Below are 19558 nucleotides of genomic sequence, written 5' to 3'. Positions count from 1 at the left end.
ATGCTGGCACTGCAAGTGGTGGCTTTAACCACTATGCCATAGTGCCAGCCCCAATAAATTTTATGTTTTAAAGGAGCTGGGACTTTAATCCAGGCACTTAGATGTAGGATGTGGGCTTCCTAAGTGGTGTCTTTTTTTTTTTTTTTTTTTTTTTTTTAAGATTTATTTATTTATTTGAAAGAGTTACAGAGAAAGAGAGACCTTCCATCTGCTGGTTTAGTCCCCAGGTGGCTGCGATGTCCAAGGCTGAACTAGGCCAAAGCCAGGAGCAAGAAGTTGCGTCCAGATCTCCCATGTGGGTGGCAGGGACCCAAGCATTTTCATTCCTTTCCCAGGCTCATTAGCAGGGCGCTGGATCAGAAGTGGAGCAGCCAGGACTCAAACTGACACCCATAAGGGATGCCAGTTTCACAGGCAGTAGCTTTACCTGCTACACCACATTGCTGGCCCCCTAAGTGGCATCTTAACCTGTGTGTCAAATTCCTGTTTTATGCATATAAACATTTATGACTTGTTCTGTTTTAAGCATATAAACACTTATGATTTATCTTCCTAATGAATTAAATTTTTATCATTGTGCAATAGCCAGGACTGGGTCAGGCTGAAGCTGGGAGCCTGGAATTTAGTCTAAGTCTCCCAGGAAGGTGGCAGGGACCCAAGTACTTGAGTCATCCACTGTTGCCTCCTAGGTGTTATTAGCAGGAAGCTGGATCAAACTGGAGGAAGCTTAGCTCAAACCAGCCCTCTGATATGGGAAGCGGGTTTCCCAAGAGGCAGCTGAACCCACTGTGCCACAGTGCCCACTGCTACAGGGTATATATATTTTTACATCTTTTTCTTTTGACCTATTTGTCTTTTTATTCAAAATGCCATATCAGTGCAGTTTGGGTCAAAAGACAGAAACTATATAGTCATTTGAACAGCGAGGGTTTAATATAAAGAGTTACTAATAAAACTGAGCATTGAAGTAATGAGAGATTGACCAGTAAAAGTAAAGAAAATTCTAGATAACATAGAAACGGCAGATACAAGGAGCAGCTAAGGCTGAGACAAGGTGTCCAAAGGAGAGTCCCCTCCTTGCCATCTCCCGTCTCCCTGTTGCCAAACTGAGCGCTGGACCTTGGCTCATGGCTCCTTGAATGGCAGAAAAGTCCCTGTGGTTCCGTGTTAGCAGAACTGGCTGGAAACCCACTCTATAGAACTTGCCTTCCAGTGTGCAGGAGTTGGGGGCGGGGATTGTCTCTCTAGAAGAACTTCCTGTTATGTAACCGCCCGAGGGGATCTGAGACCAGGAGAAAAGTTGGTGGCTCTGGCTGCCTCTGTGCACTGTGCACTGCAGGAGGAGGTGTTGTGGGCGTCTGCTGAGAGAGCACTCCAAAGCCAGGAAGCAAAGTCAACCCTCCCTCCTCTCCTCCCTCCCTCCTCTCCTCCCTCCCTCCCCGCCTCCTCCCTCCCCTGCAGAGATCTTAACATCTGCTGGTTCACTACTAAAATGACCTCAGGCATTAGGAAAGAAGCTCCTGGCTCCTGGCTCCGGATTCGTTTGCTCCAGTCGTTGCAGCCAATTGGGGAGTGAACCATCGGATGGAACATCTCTCTCTCTCTGCCTATCCTTCTCTCTCTGTGTAACACTGACTTTCAAATAAATAAATAAATAAATCTTTAAAAAACCAAACAGGCCGGCGCCGCGGCTCACTAGGCTAATCCTCCGCCTAGCGGCGCCGGCACACCGGGTCCTAGTCCCAGTCGGGGGGCCGGATTCTGTCCCGGTTGCCTCTCTTCCAGGCCAGCTCTCTGCTGTGGCCAGGGAATGCAGTGGAGGATGGCCCAAGTGCTTGGGCCCTGCACCCCATGGGAGACCAGGAGAAGCACCTGGCTCTTGCCTTCGGATCAGCGCGGTGCGCCGGCCGCAGCGTGCCAGCCGTAGCGGCCATTGGAGGGTGAACCAATGGCAAAGGAAGACCTTTCTCTCTGTCTCTCTCTCACTGTCCACTCTGCCTGTCAAAACAAACAAACAAACAAAAAAACAAAAACAAAAAACACAAAAACAAAAAACACAAAAAAAAAAACAAAAAAGAACTACACTCATTCATTTATGCATTGTCTGTGGATGCTTTCACTCTATGATGGCTGGGTTGAATGGTTGCTACAGAGACCACATGTTTTATTTATTTATTTTTAAAGCTGTTCATTTATTTTGAAAGTCAGTTAGAGAGACAGAGAGCTCTTCTATCTGCTGGTTCATGTCCCAGATGGCACACCGGCTAGCACTGGGCCAGGCTGAAGCCAGGAGCCAGGACTCAAGCCAGGGTTCATATGGGATGCCAGCATATCAGGCAGTGGCTTTACCTGCTGCACCTCAATGCTGGTACCCAACCATTTCATTAGAGTACCTAGAAGATTTCCTGTCTGGTCTAGCACAGTAGGCTAAGTTGCCGCCTGCAGCACTGGCATCCCATATTGGAGTGCTAGTTCCAGTCCCAGCAGCTCTGCTTCCACTCCAGGTCCCTCCTGATGTGCCTGGGAAGGGTGAGAGAAGACGGCCCATGTGCTTTGGTGCCTGCCGCTTTTATGGAAGACCTGGATGGAGTTCCAGGCTCCTGGCTTTGGTCTGGCCCAGGCCTAGTCATTGCAGCCATTTGAGAAGTGAACCAGTGAAAGGAATATATCTGCCTCTCTCTTCCTACCTCTTTCTATCACTCTGCATGTCAAATAAATAAATAAAGTTTGCTGACTTCCTGCTTTATGTTATAGTTGTTCTATGTATTACATAAAAGCATGCTATAAATACCATGATACTTTGTTATAATTTACTTTTTTTAGTTTTTTTAAAGCTTTTATTTAATGAATGCATTTTTCATAGGTACAGCTTTAGGAATATAGTGGTTCTTTCACCCATATCCACCCTCTCACTCCGACTCCTGTCCTACCTCCTACTCCTTCTCCCATCCCCTTCTTCATTATGGTTCACTTTATAATTTACTTTAAATAGTTGTGTATAGTTAAATAAGGTAAGAAAGATACTCCTTTGTATTTATCTACATACTTACTATTTCTGGTAGTCTTTATTTCTCTATGAAGATCTGAGTTTCTACCTGGTGTTGTTTACCTTCAGCCTGAATTTCTTCCTTTAGCTTTTCATGTAGTGCTTGTCTGCTGTGATGCATTGTTTTAATTCCCTTTTATCTGAAAATGACTGTATTTTCTTTCATTCTTTTCATTTTTTTATTTGAAAGGCAGAGAGACAAAGACAGAAAGAGAATCTTCCATCCACTGGTTCACGCCACAAATTCTTGTAACAGCCAGGGCTGGAATAGGCCAGAGCCAGGAGCCTGGAACTCTATCCAGGTCTCCCTTGTGGATGGCAGGAACCCAGCTACTTTGGCCATCACTTGCTGCCTCCCAGGGTGAGCATTAGCAGGAAGCCAGATTTGGAAGTGGAGCCAGGTCTTGAAAGCAGGCACTGGGATACAGGGTGTGAGCTTCCTAAGTGGCACCTGAACTACTGTGCCGGACTCCCACTCTTGCTTTCATTCTTGAAGGATATTCTCACTCAGTGTAGAACTTTTTTTTTTTTTAAAGATTTTATTTTTATTTATTTGAAAGACAGAGTTACAGAGAGAGGTAGAGACAGAGAGAGAGGTCTTCCATCCACTGGTTCACTCCCCAGATGACGGCAATGGCCAGAGCTGCACGGATCTGAAGCCAGGAGCCAGGAGCTTCTTCTGGATCTCCCACGTGGGTGCAGGGGCCCAAGGACTTAGGCCATCTTCTACTGGTCTCCCAGGCCACAGCAAAGAGCTGGATCAGAAGAGGAGCAGCAGGGACTTGAACCAGCGCCCATATGGGATGCCGGCGCTTCAAGCCAGGGCTTTAACCCACTGCGCCACAGCGCTGGCCCCAACTCAGTGTAAAACTTGGAGTTGACAGTTTTTTAAACTCTTAAAGATATTCAGCACCGTCTTCTGGTTTCTATTGTTTCAGATGAGAAACTGACCATTAATGTTATCATTGTTCCCACTAAGTTAAAAATTCATATATGTAAAAAACAAGGGGCGGTGTTTGGTGCAGCAGTTGAAGATGATGCATACCATGCCAGAGTGCCTGGTTGAGTCCTGCCTCCTCCACCTCTGATTCCAATTTTGTCACTCTGCTTTTCACATAAATAAAATATATCTTTAAATGAAAAAAGATATGATGCCCGGAGAGGCAGGAAAGTCAGTTCCATTAAGCATGGCTTGGCTGGGCCCTGTTCTGTCAGCTGTTTGGCCTCAGACAGATTGCACCAGTTCTCTGGGCTTTGATGCTTTGCTCTGCCCTGTAGAAGGAAGTTCTAGGGATTTTTCGCTGTCAGGTTGTGAGGCGTCTGGGCTGACACGTGGTGAGCCGGTACTGCTGGTCTCTGGATTCTGTGCCTTTGTCACACTCTGTCCTTTTCCCAACGTAGAGCAGTGATGAAGCGTGTGTTGAGGAGACCATGGCCCTTTTGCAGCCAGGCTTAGGGCAAGGACCTCGATGGCTGGGAGGCAGGGAGCCAGCTTGGAGAAGGCAGGGCCAGCTCCTGGGGTTGGCAGACAAGGACAGGAGAGGCCCGGGCTGAGCTTCTGGGCTGAGCTGCCAAGGGTCTCTGTAAGTCTTTCTTGTGCCTGTGAGCTTCAGGGTCTGCTCTCAACAAGGTTAAAGAGTGTTTCCAGGAGCGTGCATTTGGCACAGCGGTGAAGATACCACTTAGGACAGCTGCGTCTCAGGTCAGAGTGCCTGGGGCTGAGTTCCGGTCTAGCTTCCAATTCCAGCTTCCTACCAGTGCTCGCTCTGGGAAGCAGCAGGTGATGGCTCAAGTAGTTAGGTCTCTGCCTCCCATGTTGCAGACCTGGATTGAATTCCTGGCTTTCAGCTCCTTCCTGGCCCATCCCTGGCTGTTGTGGGTATCTGGGACATGAACCAGCAGAGGGAAGATCTTTGTCTGTCTGTCTGTCTCTCTCTTTGTGTCTCTGCCTTTCAAATAAATAAAAATAAATACATTTAAACAAATTTTTTTTTGACAGGCAGAGTGGACAGTGAGAGAGAGAGACAGAGAGAGAAAGGTCTTCCTTTGCCGTTGGTTCACCCTCCAATGGCCGCCGCGGCCAACGCGCTGCGGCCTGCGCACCGCGCTGATCCGATGGCAGGAGCCAGGTGATTTTCCTGGTCTCCCATGGGGTGCAGGGCCCAAGCACCTGGGCCATCCTCCACTGCACTCCCTGGCCACAGCAGAGAGCTGGCCTGGAAGAGGGGCAACCGGGACAGAATCCAGCGCCCCGACCGGGACTAGAACCTGGTGTGCCGGCGCCGCTAGGTGGAGGATTAGCCTAGTGAGCCGCGGCGCCTGCCACATTTAAAAATTTTTAAAAAGCATGCTTCCAAAACTTAGAGACTCCATTTCCTTACTGGGATATTGTCAGGATTTGTGTTTTGAAGGCCATCAGTAGTTCAAAGTGGAAAGTGCAGAAGGTGGGCAAAGAATCTGATTACTTAATTGTTGTGTTTACATAGCATTTGTTTGAGAGTAGTAAGAATCTAAATTCCAAATGTGGCTACAAAATCAGCCTCCACTTAAACTGGTAAGTGCATTTTAATGAGGCTTAATTTTATAGCATTCATTTGCATTTTGAAATTTGCCTGCACCCACTTTTAGAGTAGCATCTCCAGAGCCTGGTGTTCTAGTGTTCCGAGGATGTGGCAATTCTTCTGAATTGCTTTTCGTGGCCTGGAAACATTAGCTTAATTGGTATGAGGCTTAGCAACATGAAGGATACCTCAATTAAACATTAAAGGACATTAGGTATAATACAGTACTTATCATATCATTTTTAGAACACACTTGGGATACTCTGAGAGCCAAATGTCACCACTGTGGGGAAATACGCTTATTCAATAGCTCCTCTCTATTTGAATCAGTGGTTGTGAGTCGCCAGATACATGGCTTCTGTTCCCTGCTGATGCTTCGTGCACCAATCAAGCTGTATTAAGACACTCAATGGGGCCGGTGCTGTGGCGTAGCGGGTAAAGCCGCCGCCTGCAGTGCCAGCATCCTGCATGGGTGTCAGTTTGAGTCTCTGCTGCTCCACTTCCGATCTAGCTCTCTTCTATGGTCTGGGAAAGCAGTAGAGGATGGCTCAAGTCCTTGGGCCCCTGCACCCATGTGGGAGACCCAGAAGAAGCTCCTGGCTCCTGGCTTTGGCTTGGTCCAGCTCAGGCCGTGGTGGCCACTTGGGGAATGAACCAGTGGATGGGAAACCTCTCTCTCTCTCTCTCTCTCTCTCTTTCTGCCTCTGCCTCTCTGTAGCTCTGCCTTTCAAGTAAATAAATAAGTCTCTAAAAAACCCAATAAGACACTCATGATAAGTTTAACAATTTCAGAGGGACTTCCATGATCATAAAATTGAAGGTAATTGGTTTATTTCAAACCTTTATTAATTGTACAGGATAATACAAGAAGTACATATAGCATAAATGTAAAACATGATGGAAAATTGTAAAATAGTTATAATAAGCCATGAAAGTGCTGTCAGGTTAAGAAATAGGACATTGCTGGCTGGCGCCGCGGCTCACTAGGCTAATCCTCCACCTTGCGGCGCCGGCACACCGGGTTCTAGTCCCGGTTGGGGCACCGGATTCTGTCCCAGTTGCCCCTGTTCCAGGCCAGCTCTCTGCTGTTGCCAGGGAGTGCAGTGGAGGATGGCCCAAGTGCTTGGGCCCTGCACCCCATGGGAGACCAGGATAAGTACCTGGCTCCTGCCATCGGATCAACACGGTGTGCCGGCTGCAGCGCGCCGGCCACGGTGGCCATTGGAGGGTGAACCAATGGCAAAAGGAAGAACTTTTTATCTGTCTCTCTCTCTCACTGTCCACTCTGCCTGTCAAAAATTAAAAAAAAAAAAAAAAAAAGAAATAGGACATTGCTGTCTCCCCACAGCCTCCTACCACATGTCCTGTCCTGGTCCCTTCCTTCCCAGTGCCCCCTCCTTCCCAAGGTAACCACTATCATGATTTTACCATAATCATTTCCTTGCTCTTCTTTTTAAAGATTTATTTATGTATTTTAAAGGGAGAGTGAGCAAGAGAGAGACCTTCCATCCACTGGTTGGTTTACTCCCCAAGTGCCCACAACAGCTGGTCTGAGTCAGGCCAAAGCCAGGATCTGGAAACTCTGTCTGGTCTCCCACTTGGATATCAGGGACCCAGTTACCTGAACCATCACCCACTGCTTCCCAGGGTCTGCGTCAACAGGAAACTCAAATCTGGAGCAGAGCTGGGATTCAAACCCAGGTACTCTCATATGGGATGCAAGCTACTGCATTGGAAGACTGGAACTGAAATTCAGTTTAACCTGCTAAGGCACAGCTCCTGCCCCCAGGATGGCTTTTTTTTTTTTTTGGTATGTGCTTTCCATGGAGCTGTAATATTCTGGGGTATGAGTTTTGCTCCGTGTGTGTTGTTCTCTGCCATCTAATGTTGCAGTTGCAAGGAAGGGCCCCATTTAAATTTCCTGCCTGGGGCTGGTGCTATGGTGCAACAGGTTAAGCTGCTACCCGGGACACCCACATTCCGTATCAGAGCAGCAGTTGGAGTTCTGGCTGCTCTGCTTCCCACCCAGCTCCCTGCTAATGTGCCTGGGAAGGCAGTGGAAGATGGGCCACCCATAGTGGGAGACCTGGATGGAGTTTCTGGCTTCTGCCTGGTCCCGCCCTGGCTATGTGGCTATTTGGTGAATGAACCAGTGGATGGATAATCTCTCTCTCAGTCTTGCCCTCTCACTCTGACACCTTGTCTTTCAATGCATAGTAATTAAATCTTTTTGAAGAAAAGAGGCTTCTAGATAAACTGGAAGACGATGCTAAATTGGTAGAAACTATGGGAAAGCAAAAAGTGGAAAGAATGAGGACTGTAAAAACAAGACAAGCAAGCACAGACACAGAAAAACCACCTTCTTGGTCATCTCCTACAGTAGGAATAAATTTGATTTTGATTTCTCCCTTAGCAAGCCCAGCTGATGGAGGAAAGAGCAAACCAAGGAAAACTGCCGAAGTAGCAGTAGAAGCTCCTGGAAAGAGCAGAAACTATCTTCCTTTCCAAAGCAAGCTGTATGTGAAAAAATGCTACAATTTTTCTTTCAAGTTTTTAATATACACCTATTTGTAAAGACATCACAATTGTGTGGATTACTAAAAATCATCTAATTTTGGATAAAATAATTTTTATATAAATTATTATAAATTTTTATAAACAGAATAAGTAAAATTACTCCATATGGAGATTGGTTCTTTCAGTGCAGGCAGTTTTTCTTATTTTAAGATTTTATTCACTTATGTAATATGTAAATATGGCTGTTATTGGAATGTTAAATAAGATGTCTACTTTATACACACACACACACATACACACACAGACGGTGGGAATTGGGGTACCCACATCCCAAATCAGAGGGCCTGGGTTTGAGTCCTTTTTCCACTCTGGTCCAGCTTATTGCCAGTGTGCAATCAGGGAGGCAGTGGTGATGGCTCAGACACTTGGATCCCTGCCACCCATGTATGCCACCCATGTATGTCAGTTCCGATTTACATTCTGTTTCGACTTTTAGCTTCTCTTAGGTCCCTGGTGGCTTGTCTTGAACCTTTCTTATTCTATAAGTGTGGTCTTCCCTCTAGCTTTCAGCCTCTCAATCCCTGTTCTATAAAGTTTGAGATGGCTCCACGTCCCTGGGTTCCAGTCTTAGCTGTGCTTCTGATTCCAGCTTCTTGCTGGTGTGCATCACGGGAGGCAGCAGGTGATGGTTCAAGTACCTGCGTCCTCACCATCCATGTGGGAGACCCGGGTTGAGTTCCAGAATCCTGGCACTGGCCTCCCCAACACCCCCTCCAACTTGTTGCAGCATTTGGGGGAGTGAACCAGAGGATGGGAGATCTCTGTATTTCTGCTTTTCAAATAAGTGAAAGTGAATTTTAAAGAAATTGAGAGCTGTAGCAGGTGCTCTTCTGTGACCCATCAGTCTTTAGAACTAGCCAAAGTGGCTGGCACCGCAGCTCACTAGGCTAATCCTCCACCTTGCGGCACCGGCACACCGGGTTCTAGTCCCGGTTGCCCCTCTTCTAGGCCAGCTCTCTGCTGTGGCCAAGGTAGTGCAGTGGAGGATGGCCCAAGTACTTGGGCCCTGCACCCCATGGGAGACCAGGATAAGTACCTGGCTCCTGCCATCGGATCAGCGCGGTGCGCCGGCCGCAGCTTGCCGGCCGCAGCGGCCATTGGAGGGTGAACCAACGGCAAAGGAAGACCTTTCTCTCTGCTGTCTCTCTCTCTCACTGTCCACTCTGCCTATCCAAAAAAAAAAAAAAAAAAAAAAAGAATGAAGAACTAGCCAAAGCCCCCGTCCTGGCTTACTTTACAGACTTCTTCAAGTTTAAAGCCGTCTACACCTGTTTCCTATAGTAGAGGCTTTCCTACCTCTAGCAGAGTTTGAGGGTGGTTGGAGAAGGATGTGATGTGTTTTTACCAGGGCACGGTCTGCTGAGTTAAGTCACCACAGCAGCTGCTATTTGCGGTTTTGTCCCTTCCTGGTTTTGCATTTCCTACTTCCCATGTAGGCTGAGTGAGTGAGTGGGAGAATGAGTTAATTTGAAGTTTAAATGAAAATTGAACAAAACCATATGATTGCTCTTCTTCTTGACCTGAAAAATCCCTGGATTAAAAAAAAGCTATTTACTATTTATTTTATTTGAAAGTAGAGAGAGATATGAGAGACAGATATCTTCTATCTACTGGTTTACTCTTCAAATACCCACAACATCTGGGGCTGGATCAGGCCAAAACCAGAAATCCAGAACTCAGTCTGGGTCTCCCACGTGGGTGGCAGGGACCCAACTTTTTGAAACATCACCTGCTGCCTCCCAGGGTGTTCATTAGCAGGAAGCTGGAATCAGGACAGAGCCAGACGCTCTGACATAGCATGCAGGTGTCCCAAGCAGCATCTTAAACACTGGGCAAGTGCTCACTCCTCCTCTTCCACACACCTTGGGATTTTAATTTTTCTTAGATATTTTATTTTTTAATTTTAAAAAAAGATTTATTTATTTGAAAGAATTCAGAGAGAGAGAGAGAGAAAGAGAGAGAGAGAGAGAGAGAGAGATCTACTGGTCCACTCCCCAAGTGGCCTCATCAGTCAGGGCTGGGCCAGGATGAAGCCGGAAGTCAGGAGCTTCAGTCAAGTGTCCCATATGGGTGGTAGGGACCCAAGCAGTTGGGCCATCTTCTGCTGCTTTCCCCAGGCCATTAGCAGGAAGCTGGATTAGAAGTGGAGTAGCCTGGATTTGAACCGACTCCCACAATGCCGGCATTGCAGGCAGCAGCTTTACCCATTATGCCACGACACTGGCCCTAAAAGATTTTTTTTTTCAAAGATGTATTTTATTTATTTGAAAGACAGAGTTACAGACTGAGGTAGAGCCAGAGCGGGGGGGAGGGGGAGAGAGGAGGAGAGAGAGGTCTTCCATCCGCTGGTCCACTCCCCAAATGACCACAACGGCCAGAGCTGAGCTGATCAGAAGCCAGGAGCCAGGAGCTTCTTCCAGGTTTCCCACGTAGGTGCAGGGGCTCAGGACTTGGGCTATCTTCTGCTTTCCCAGGCCATAGCAGAGAGCTGGATTGGAAGTGGAGCAGCAGGAACTTGAACCGGCACCCATATGGGATGCTGGCATTGCAGGCTGCCACTTTAACCCGTTGCACCACAGTGCTGGCCCCCCTAAAAGATTTTTTAAATGTATTTATTTATTTGAAAAGTAAAGTGATGTCTGGAGAGGGAGAGGGAGAGGTAGAGAGAGAGAGAGAGAGAGAGATACAGAGAAAATCTTCCATTTACTGTTTCACTCCCCAAATGCCCACTACAGCCAGGAGCCTGGAACCTCATCCAGATCTCCCACATGGGTGGCTGGAGCCAAGTACGTGGCCATCATCAACTGCTTTGCAGGCTCATTAGCAGGAGGCTGGATCAGAAGTAAAACAGCCTGGACTTGAACTGGCATTTGATAGGGGATGCCGGGGTCCCAAGTGGCATCAATCCACTGAACGCCCACCCTGGACTTTTAAAGACACAACTCTACATGTTCTAAGATTTATATCCATGTTTAGACTTGGGGAGGTATGACTGATTGATGACACAGAGCAGTCAATGTCACTGGAGGGTTTTTGTCACCACATTTCACAAGAGCAGAGGCTGTGCCGTGCCATGCAGACCCCATGCGGGGATAGCAGCATGGTCAGGAGGCAGAAGAAGGAAGCGAGGCGGAAGTACAAGGCTGGAGACCTTGTCGGGGTCCCTGTGGGGAAGGCAGGGCAGGGCAGGGGACAGCTTCGCCTGGCTGGTTTTGGTAATGACTAAGAGCCTCTGGCCAGTTCCAGAGCAAATGTTGCAGCCTGAATCTGGACTGCATTTTCCCCCTTGATTTGTTGTTATTGTTGACTTTGCAGGTTGTAAAATTCTCAGCCTCCTAATGACTGTTAGTAAATGGCTGGTTAAATAGATTATGTCATGGCTGACATTGTGGCACAGTGGGTTAACGCCCTGGCCTGAAGCGCTGGCATCCCATTTGGGCGCCAATTCTAGTCTCGGCTGCTCCTCTTCTGGTCCAGCTCTCTGCTATGGCCTGGGAAAGCAGTACAAGATGGCCCAAGTCCTTGGGCCCCTGCATCTGCGTGGGAGACCCAGAAGAAGCTCCTTGCTCCTGGCTTTAGATTGGTGCAGCTCCGGCTGTTGCAGCTATCTGGGGAGTGGATGAGCAGATGGAAGACCTCTTTCTCTCTCCCTCTCCCTCTCCCTCTCCCTCTCCCTCTCCCTCTCCCTCTCCCTCTCCCTCTCCCTCTCCCTCTCCCTCCCTCCCTCCCTCTCTGGTAACTCTGTCTTTGAAATAAATAAAATAAATCTTTAAAACAAAGCAAAAAAATAGATTGTGCCTAGGGCGAGTGACACAGCAGTTAAGCTATTGCTTGGGACACCAGCATCCCATATCAGGAGTGCCTGTATTTGTCCTGCTCTGCTCTCCATTCCAGGGTCCTGCTAAAGTGCACCCTGGGAGGCAGCAGGTGGCACAAGTGGTTCAGTTCTTGCCACTAACGTGGGAGACCTGGATTGAATTCTTAGCTCCTGGCTTCCTTCCAGTCTAGCCCCGGCTGTTATGGGCATTTGGGGGAATGAACCAGCAGATGGTTCATTCCCTGTTTTTCTCTCAGTCTGTCAACCTTTCAAAGAAATGAAATCAAAACAGAGAGGTTGTGCTATAGCTATTCTTAGGACACTGCGCAACGACGTAAAGGAATGAACTGCACCTGCATGTGCAATGTGGAGACCTGTCCAACGTTCTTGGCTGGGTGAAAGCGTCTGCAGGCCCGGGGGCCTCAGGGCTGTCCCTATGCCTGGCACCTGGCCCGGGATGACTTAGAGCAGGGAAAGTATTGGCTTGGTGTATGAGAGGTAGATGAGGAGAGGGTTGGGGCTAGAGATTTCGGATTGGTTACCTTGCCTGTAAAACATGGGCTTGCAGGCAAGTTGTCATGTTTAGGCAGTAGTTAGCCCCTAGGAAGGGCAGTCTCTCTCCAGATGCCAGAGTTTGGAGAATATAGACAATAAACAAGGGTAGGTAATATAACTGGCCTGGAATGAGTGGATGCCAGATAGACAAATATAGAGCCTAAGAATCTGACACAGAGCCCTGTAAAAGAAGTCACTTAATTGTGTTTATGTATTTATTTGTTTGATGATTTTTAATACTCAAAAATAGATATTTAGGATTTTGAATTAGCTTATTTTTAAAATTTTAAAAAATTTATTTATTTATTTATTTTTTTAGTGTTACACAAAGTAATTTATTTGCAGCAAATAAGCAGACCACAAGGAATCATTTCTAAATCTGCAGTTCCACAATCAGAGGGAGGGAGGAAACTTTAATCTTAGGGAAAATTAATGAGCAAGAGAGGAAGTTCTTTTTTTTCATAGTTACATGAAACTGTAGGTTTATGACATCATAATTGATTAGGATAACTATGACATCATAATGTTTTCTATGATACCACAATTTATGTTGCCATCAAAAATGTTTTATGACATCATGATGGTATGTTTATGTTTTTTCTAATTGTGACATAACACTTTTATGGCATTATACTTGATTATGATATAACAGTGGATTTTAGGACATCACAATTATGATAGAAATTGTTTATGACATCAAAACAGAATTATTACAAAGCAGTGGTAGATTTATGACATCACATTGGTAATTTTATGGCATAAAACATTGTTTTTTTTCTTTTCAACTTTTATTCTGACTGTCAAGGAACAACTTACTATTTTATTCCTTTTAGTGTTTTTTTTTTGTTCTACTTAATACCATTGGTTGAATTCTTCAATCAACACACAATAATTCATAGTCATTTAAATTTAACTGAAAAGTGATCCCTGTTAAAAATAAGAGTGGGAATAAGAGAGTGAAGAGATGTACAGTTTGGCACATGCTCACCCATACTTAACCCTAATGGTAGAGCTAGAAACGTACCAGGGGATTCCAATTCAATCCCTTCAAGGTGGCATGTACCAATGCCATCTTACTTGTTAAAGTCATCAGTTTAAGTTCATAATTGATAAAAAAGATAGGATTAAGTGTCAAAGGGATCACATAAATAAGACCAGTGTCTGCAAATAATTGATAGAATTAAAAAGGAGAGAATGATCCAACATGGGAAGCAGGACACACAGCAGACTCATAGAATCACAAAAGCCCTAATCAGCACTCTGGCCTCAGAATCAGCCCTTAAGGCATTTGAATCTGGCTAAAAAGCCCATGAGAGTCTCGCAGGCATGGAAAGCCAAGACATTATGGCAAAAAAAAAATTACCTAAATGAAAGATCTCTGTGAGTGAGATCCCAGTGGAAAGAACAGATGATCAAAGAAGGAATTACCTTTCTCTGAAGGGAGGAGAGAACCTCCACTTTGATCATGGCCTTGTCTAAATAAGGTCAGAGTTGGTGAACTCAAGAGGCCTCCACAGCCCTGGCAACTCATTACAAGAACCTCGGGTGCTTACTGATTTCATAAATAAAAGTGTCAATTGTTAAATCAACAACGGGAGTCACTGTGCACCTGCTTCCCATGTAGGACATCTGCCCTTGATGTGTTGTACTATGAGAATTAATGGTAAAACTACTACTCAAACAGTACTGTACACCCTGTGTGTCTGTGTGGGTGCAGTCTGCTGAACTCCTTACTTAGTGTATACTAAGCTGATCCTCTGTATACAAAGACAACCGAAAATAAATCACGATGAAGAATGGGATGGGAGAGAGAGTGGGAGATGGGATGGCCGTGGGTGGGAGGGAGGCCACGGGGAGAAAAGCTGCCATAATTCAAAAGTTGTACCTTGGATATCCATATTCATTAAATTTTTTTTTATTTATTTATTTTTGACAGGCAGAGTGGACAGTGAGAGAGAGAGACAGAGAGAAAGGTCTTCCTTTGCCGTTGGTTCACCCTCCAATGGCCGCCGCGGCCAGCGCGCTGCGGCTGGCATACCACGCTGATCCGATGGCAGGAGCCAGGAGCCAGGTGCTTTTCCTGGTCTCCCATGGGGTGCAGGGCCCAAGCACCTGGGCCATCCTCCACTGCACTCCCTGGCCACAGCAGAGGGCTGGCCTGGAAGAGGGGCAACCGGGACAGAATCCGGCGCGCCAACCGGGACTAGAACCCGGTGTGCCGGCGCCGCTAGGCGGAGGATTAGCCTAGTGAGCCGCGGCGCCGGCCCTCCATATTCATTAAATAAAAGTTGAAAAAAACAATGAGGGGAAGTTCTTTTTTTTTTTTTTTTTTTTTTTTGATAGGCAGAGTGGACAGTGAGAGAGAGAGAGACAGAGAGAAAGGTCTTCCTTTGCCGTTGGTTCACCCTCCAATGGCCGCCGCAGCCGGCTCACCGTGCTGATCCGATGGCAGGAGCCAAGTACTTATCCTGGTATCCCATGGGGTGCAGGGCCCAAGCACTTGGGCCATCCTCCACTGCACTCCCTGGCCACAGCAGAGAGCTGGCCTGGAAGAGGGGCAACCGGGACAGAATCTGGTGCCCCGACCGGGACTAGAACCCGGTGTGCTGGCGCCGCAAGGTGGAGGATTAGCCTAGTGAGCCGCGGCGCCGGCCAATGAGGGGAAGTTCTTGTCATCACAGGTAGAGGTGGGCACAAGCTCATGTAGGCACATGCTTAGAAATATGCTTATATAACCTTCACATGTCATGATAACAAGGCTTAAGTTCCTCTTAGGGCAGAAATCTTAGCATTGCAATTAAGGAGAGTTTAGTTCTCAAATATTTGCAGGTACTCAGTTGTCCTGTGTGTGATTGTGGCTGGTTCTGCTGGATTCTCAGGTCCATTGAAGCTACCTAGTTCCTCTGTCTAGGCAGGAAAGAAGACAAGTTTTGGTGAAAATGTACTTTTTTGTTTGGCTACCTAGAGGAAGAGGTTCCTCAAATTCACATTATGTGGGTTATAAATCCAGCATGAACCACCATAAAAGACATATTTATTTATTTGAATGTCAGAGTTACAGAGCAGGAGAGGCAAAGAGAGAGAGAGAGAAAGAGAGAGAGAGAGGTCGATCTTCCATATGCTGGTTCACTCCCCAAATGGCCACATTGGTCAGGGCTGGGCCAGGCCAAAGCTAGGAGCCAGGAGTTTCATCTGGGTCTTCCACGTGGCGCAGGGGTCCAAGCACTTGGACCATCCTGCACTGCTTTTACAGGTGCAATAGCAAGGACCTGGATTGGAAGTGGAACAGCCAAGACTCAAACCAGCACCCAAATGTGATGCCAGCATTGCAGGCAGTGGCTTTAGCCACTACACCACGGTGCTGGCCCCTCAATTAGCTTAAAAAGCACCAATAAAATGCATAGACACAGTAAAATTTCAAACTATAAAAATTTACAAGATAAAACTTATTCTAAAAATTTTCAGTTATTGCTAGTCCCATTTCTCAATCAGCAACGATTGACATCTTCCAAGGGTTTCCTTCACATGCATATCAGCCTTGCTTTGTGTAAAAGCGGTGTTTTCACAACGGTCCGGAAAGCCCGGTCTCCCCAGCTGGGCCCTCTGCCTCAGGACCTTTGCTTGTAGTGTTTCTCCGGCTTCCTCTCTGGATATCAGCCCCCTCAGTTCTTTAGAGTCACCCAGATGGGGCAATGCCCTCCTAACCCTCACTTCCCACGCTTTTCCCTGCTGCCTTTTATCCCCAGCACTGTGTGCATAGCATTTACATCTTTGACTTAGTTCTTTCTTTTGTCGTCTGTCTCCTTGACAAACTCCAGGGGTTTTCATGCCGGTGCCTGAGATGAAGAAGATGCTTGGAAAATCCATCTTGAAAGCGTGAATGACTGTGGAGCATGGCACGTGCACATGTTGATTATCTTTTGCTTTGGCACCATGCAGTATCCTTTTTGGAATAAGAGAGATTGTGGTATATATCCATGGGATTTTTAAAAAGCTTATGGGAAATACATATGATGAAAAACCTGGGGGTTTCAAACATTTTTTGTAGCAAAACAAACACACTTTATTTTGAGAGGCACAGAAAGAGAGAGAGAGAGAGAGAGAGAGAGAGAGAGAGAGAGAGACAGAGGGGAGGGGAGGGGAGGGGAGGGGAGGGGAGGGGAGGGGTTTTTCTCCAAATGCCTGCTATGAGGCTGAAGCTTGGAACTGGGAATTTAATTTCTACATAGATGGCAGGAACCCAACTGCTTGAGTCATCAGCCACTGCCTCCTACAGTCTGCATTAGCAGAAAACTGGAGACAGGAGTTGGAGGTTGGCATTGAACCCAGGCACTCTGATGTGGGAGGCAGGCAACCCTACCACTAGGTCAAATGTCTACTCCTAAGCTTATCTTTTCCTTGACCTTTCGAAAGTCCCTTCATACAATCTCCAGCTTGCTTTTCTCCTCTAACAAGGAATATTGGGTGTTTACCCACCTTAGTGCACGCGGGTGCAGTTCCTTGTTCTAGGTAGCTGCGCAGTATTCCAGAGGATAGCTAAACTGCAGTCTGTTTAACCACTTCCTGGTGATCCTCAGGGCATTGAGAAGTTCACAGTTTCCTCGACAACAGTACCAACCACAGACGGAGCACAAGAAGGAGTCTGGATTCAAGATGCAGAACCTGCTCCCTAACTTACCAGGGACTTTGTTATTTTCTCACTTGGTCATGCTGTAATTCACATTTTCCTCTGACTTTGACCGCTCAGTTGGAAAAAAGCTGCTGCCACACAAGGCATGGGCAGAGATGGGCGCTGGGGCCATCCCATGTCCTTAGGCTCATTCTACATTGACAGGCAGTTGGGTGAGCTGATGGCTGGCTTCTGCACAGGTGGGCGGCAGGTGTGTGATGGGAGGATCCCTTCACTTCCTTTGACCCCAGCCTCTCCATTTATCCACCCCTGCATCTGGTCTTCAGCAGCTACCCCTTGCTGGGAGTCCATTCATCTACATGTGCCTTCAAAGTTAATACCTGGCCGGGCATGTGCTGGCCTCTTTCTCTTCTCACTAATCATACCTTTCTTCTAGTTCCCATTGATTCAAACCCCATCCCTCAATCTTTTCCTTCTGAGCCTTGTCACATGGTCTCTCTCCCTGCTGGAATCTGCCTGGGAGATCTGCCTGACGTCTCCTGTATAAAAGTTCAGGCCTCATGACGACATGGCCTTCATCTTGCCCTTAATTTCCACCCAGCCCGGCCGGCTCCATCTGTGCCTTCCTGGCATCTCTGTGGCTTTCATCTGCTGCTGCGCCTCTCATCTGTGCTTCGTCCACCTGCAGGCCCAGCCGTGCCACGCGCTGTTCTTCTCCACGTCCATCTGCTTCCCTGAGTGATTCCAGCTCCCAGGCCGCCCCGGGCAATTCCCAGGCTGCTTGAGCTGGGTTCTCTCGGGGCCTGGATGTTCCTTTTTCTTTCCTTTTCCTTTTCTAGGATTATACGGAAGGCAGTGTTAGAAAGGGACACACACACAGAGACACACACAGAGATACACACACTGATCTTTCATCTGCTGGTTCATTCCCCAAATGGGCACTCTGGCCAGAGCTGGGCCAAGCTGAAGTGAGGAGCCAGGAGCTTCATCCATGTCTCCCATGTGGGTGCAGGGACCCAAGCACTTGGGCCATCTTCCACTGATCTCCCAGGCCATAACAGAGAGCTGATCTGAAATGGAGCAGCCAGGACTAGAACAGGTACCCATATGGGATGCGGATGCTGCAGGTGGCGGCTTTACCAATAAAGCCACAACATTGGCCCCTGGTGGCTCCTTTTCATGTACTGTCCCTTTCAGCTCTTTTCAGTGTTCCCAGTTTGGGATCTGCTCAGCTCTGCTGCTTATAAGCTGTGTGACCTTGGGCGAGTCATCTAATCTCCTGGAGTCTTAGTCTTCTCATCTGTAAACTGGGAGTAATCATAGTATTGACTTCAGAGCATTGCTGTGAAGAGTAAAAAAATAAATATTTGTGTTGGATAAAGTTATTATTTTTAAAGGTGCATTTATTTATTCAAAAGGCAGAGTGAGCGAGCGAGAGAGAGAGAGAGAGAGGAGACACACACTTACACACAGATCTTCCACCTGCTGGTTCACTCCTCAGATGGCTACAAGGCTAAGCTGGGCCAGTCTAAAGCAGGGAGCCAGGAGCTCCATCTGGGTTTCCCACACAGGTAGCAGGGGCCCAAGCACTTGGGCCACCTGCTGCTGCTTTCCTAGATGCATTAGCAGGGAGCTGGATTGGAAGTGGAGCAGCTGGGACTTGAACCAACACCTAGATGGGATGCCAGTGCTGCAGGTGATGGCTTAACCTGCTACGCCATAGCGCTGGCCCTTACAATTATTAATTGTTAGCTTAATAATACTAATAAACAGGGCTCTGTTTGCTGAGATGAGTTCACAGATCAGCACTGGTCAGGCAGGGCTAGGGGCTGGAATGAAGCTAACCAGGGAATGGAATGGATCTGGAGATAAGCAGTAGAATGATTGGGAATGGTGCTGGAATATATAGCTAGCTCCAGGCTTTCACTGAGGGGTTAGAGACACCAGAAGTAGGGGTGGGGGTGGAGGAGGGAAACAAGGCAGCCTGCATTTTGCCCCCAATCCTTGAGCACCATCAGGGACACATGTGGGTACCCTTCCCTCGCCCCTTGCCCCCAGTGCGGGGTTCCTGTAGCCACAGAGTGGGAGGAAGGTTGTGAGCTGTCCAAACAGGGTTCGGGGTGTAGGCGTCTGGAGACCCAGTGCCAACCTAACTGGCAGGGAAGAGAAGCTGCTGTTGTCACCGCCTGCCAGAGCTCCCCAAGGGCTGTCCTGCTGCCACAGTGCGGGAAGCCCAAGAGAAGTCTTGCGAATAGTCTTGCATCCCCAGGAAAGTAGACATGACACCAGTCTTCTTTCACGCTGTTCTGACAGCATCTGGGGGTGACGTCACTGCGTGGTTCCTAGAGAAGACCTCTCTGCCCAGGCACTGC

General features: G+C 47.4%; 1 long non-coding RNA gene across 2 annotated transcripts in view; it reads left to right on the top strand.

The window, feature by feature from the left end:
- Positions 1-18229, top strand: part of LOC149127379 (uncharacterized) — a 31954-nt gene extending 13725 nt beyond the window's left edge. Inside the window, exons 2-4 of one of the 2 annotated variants that reach the window (XR_016231515.1) lie at positions 8021-8123; positions 16375-16494; positions 16970-18229. This is a non-coding gene — a long non-coding RNA (uncharacterized LOC149127379). The remainder of the gene's footprint in view (positions 1-8020; positions 8124-16374; positions 16495-16969) is intronic. The other variant, XR_016231514.1, reaches the window with a different exon arrangement.
- Positions 18230-19558: the final 1329 nt, after the last annotated feature.

The sequence above is a fragment of the Oryctolagus cuniculus genome, chromosome 3, assembly GCF_051225735.1.
Source record: "Oryctolagus cuniculus isolate XC-2025 breed Fujian yellow rabbit chromosome 3, ASM5122573v1, whole genome shotgun sequence".
Taxonomy (NCBI): Eukaryota; Metazoa; Chordata; class Mammalia; order Lagomorpha; family Leporidae; genus Oryctolagus; species Oryctolagus cuniculus.
Note: the sequence above shows the minus strand (reverse complement) of the source record. Positions and strands in the feature narration are given on the sequence as shown.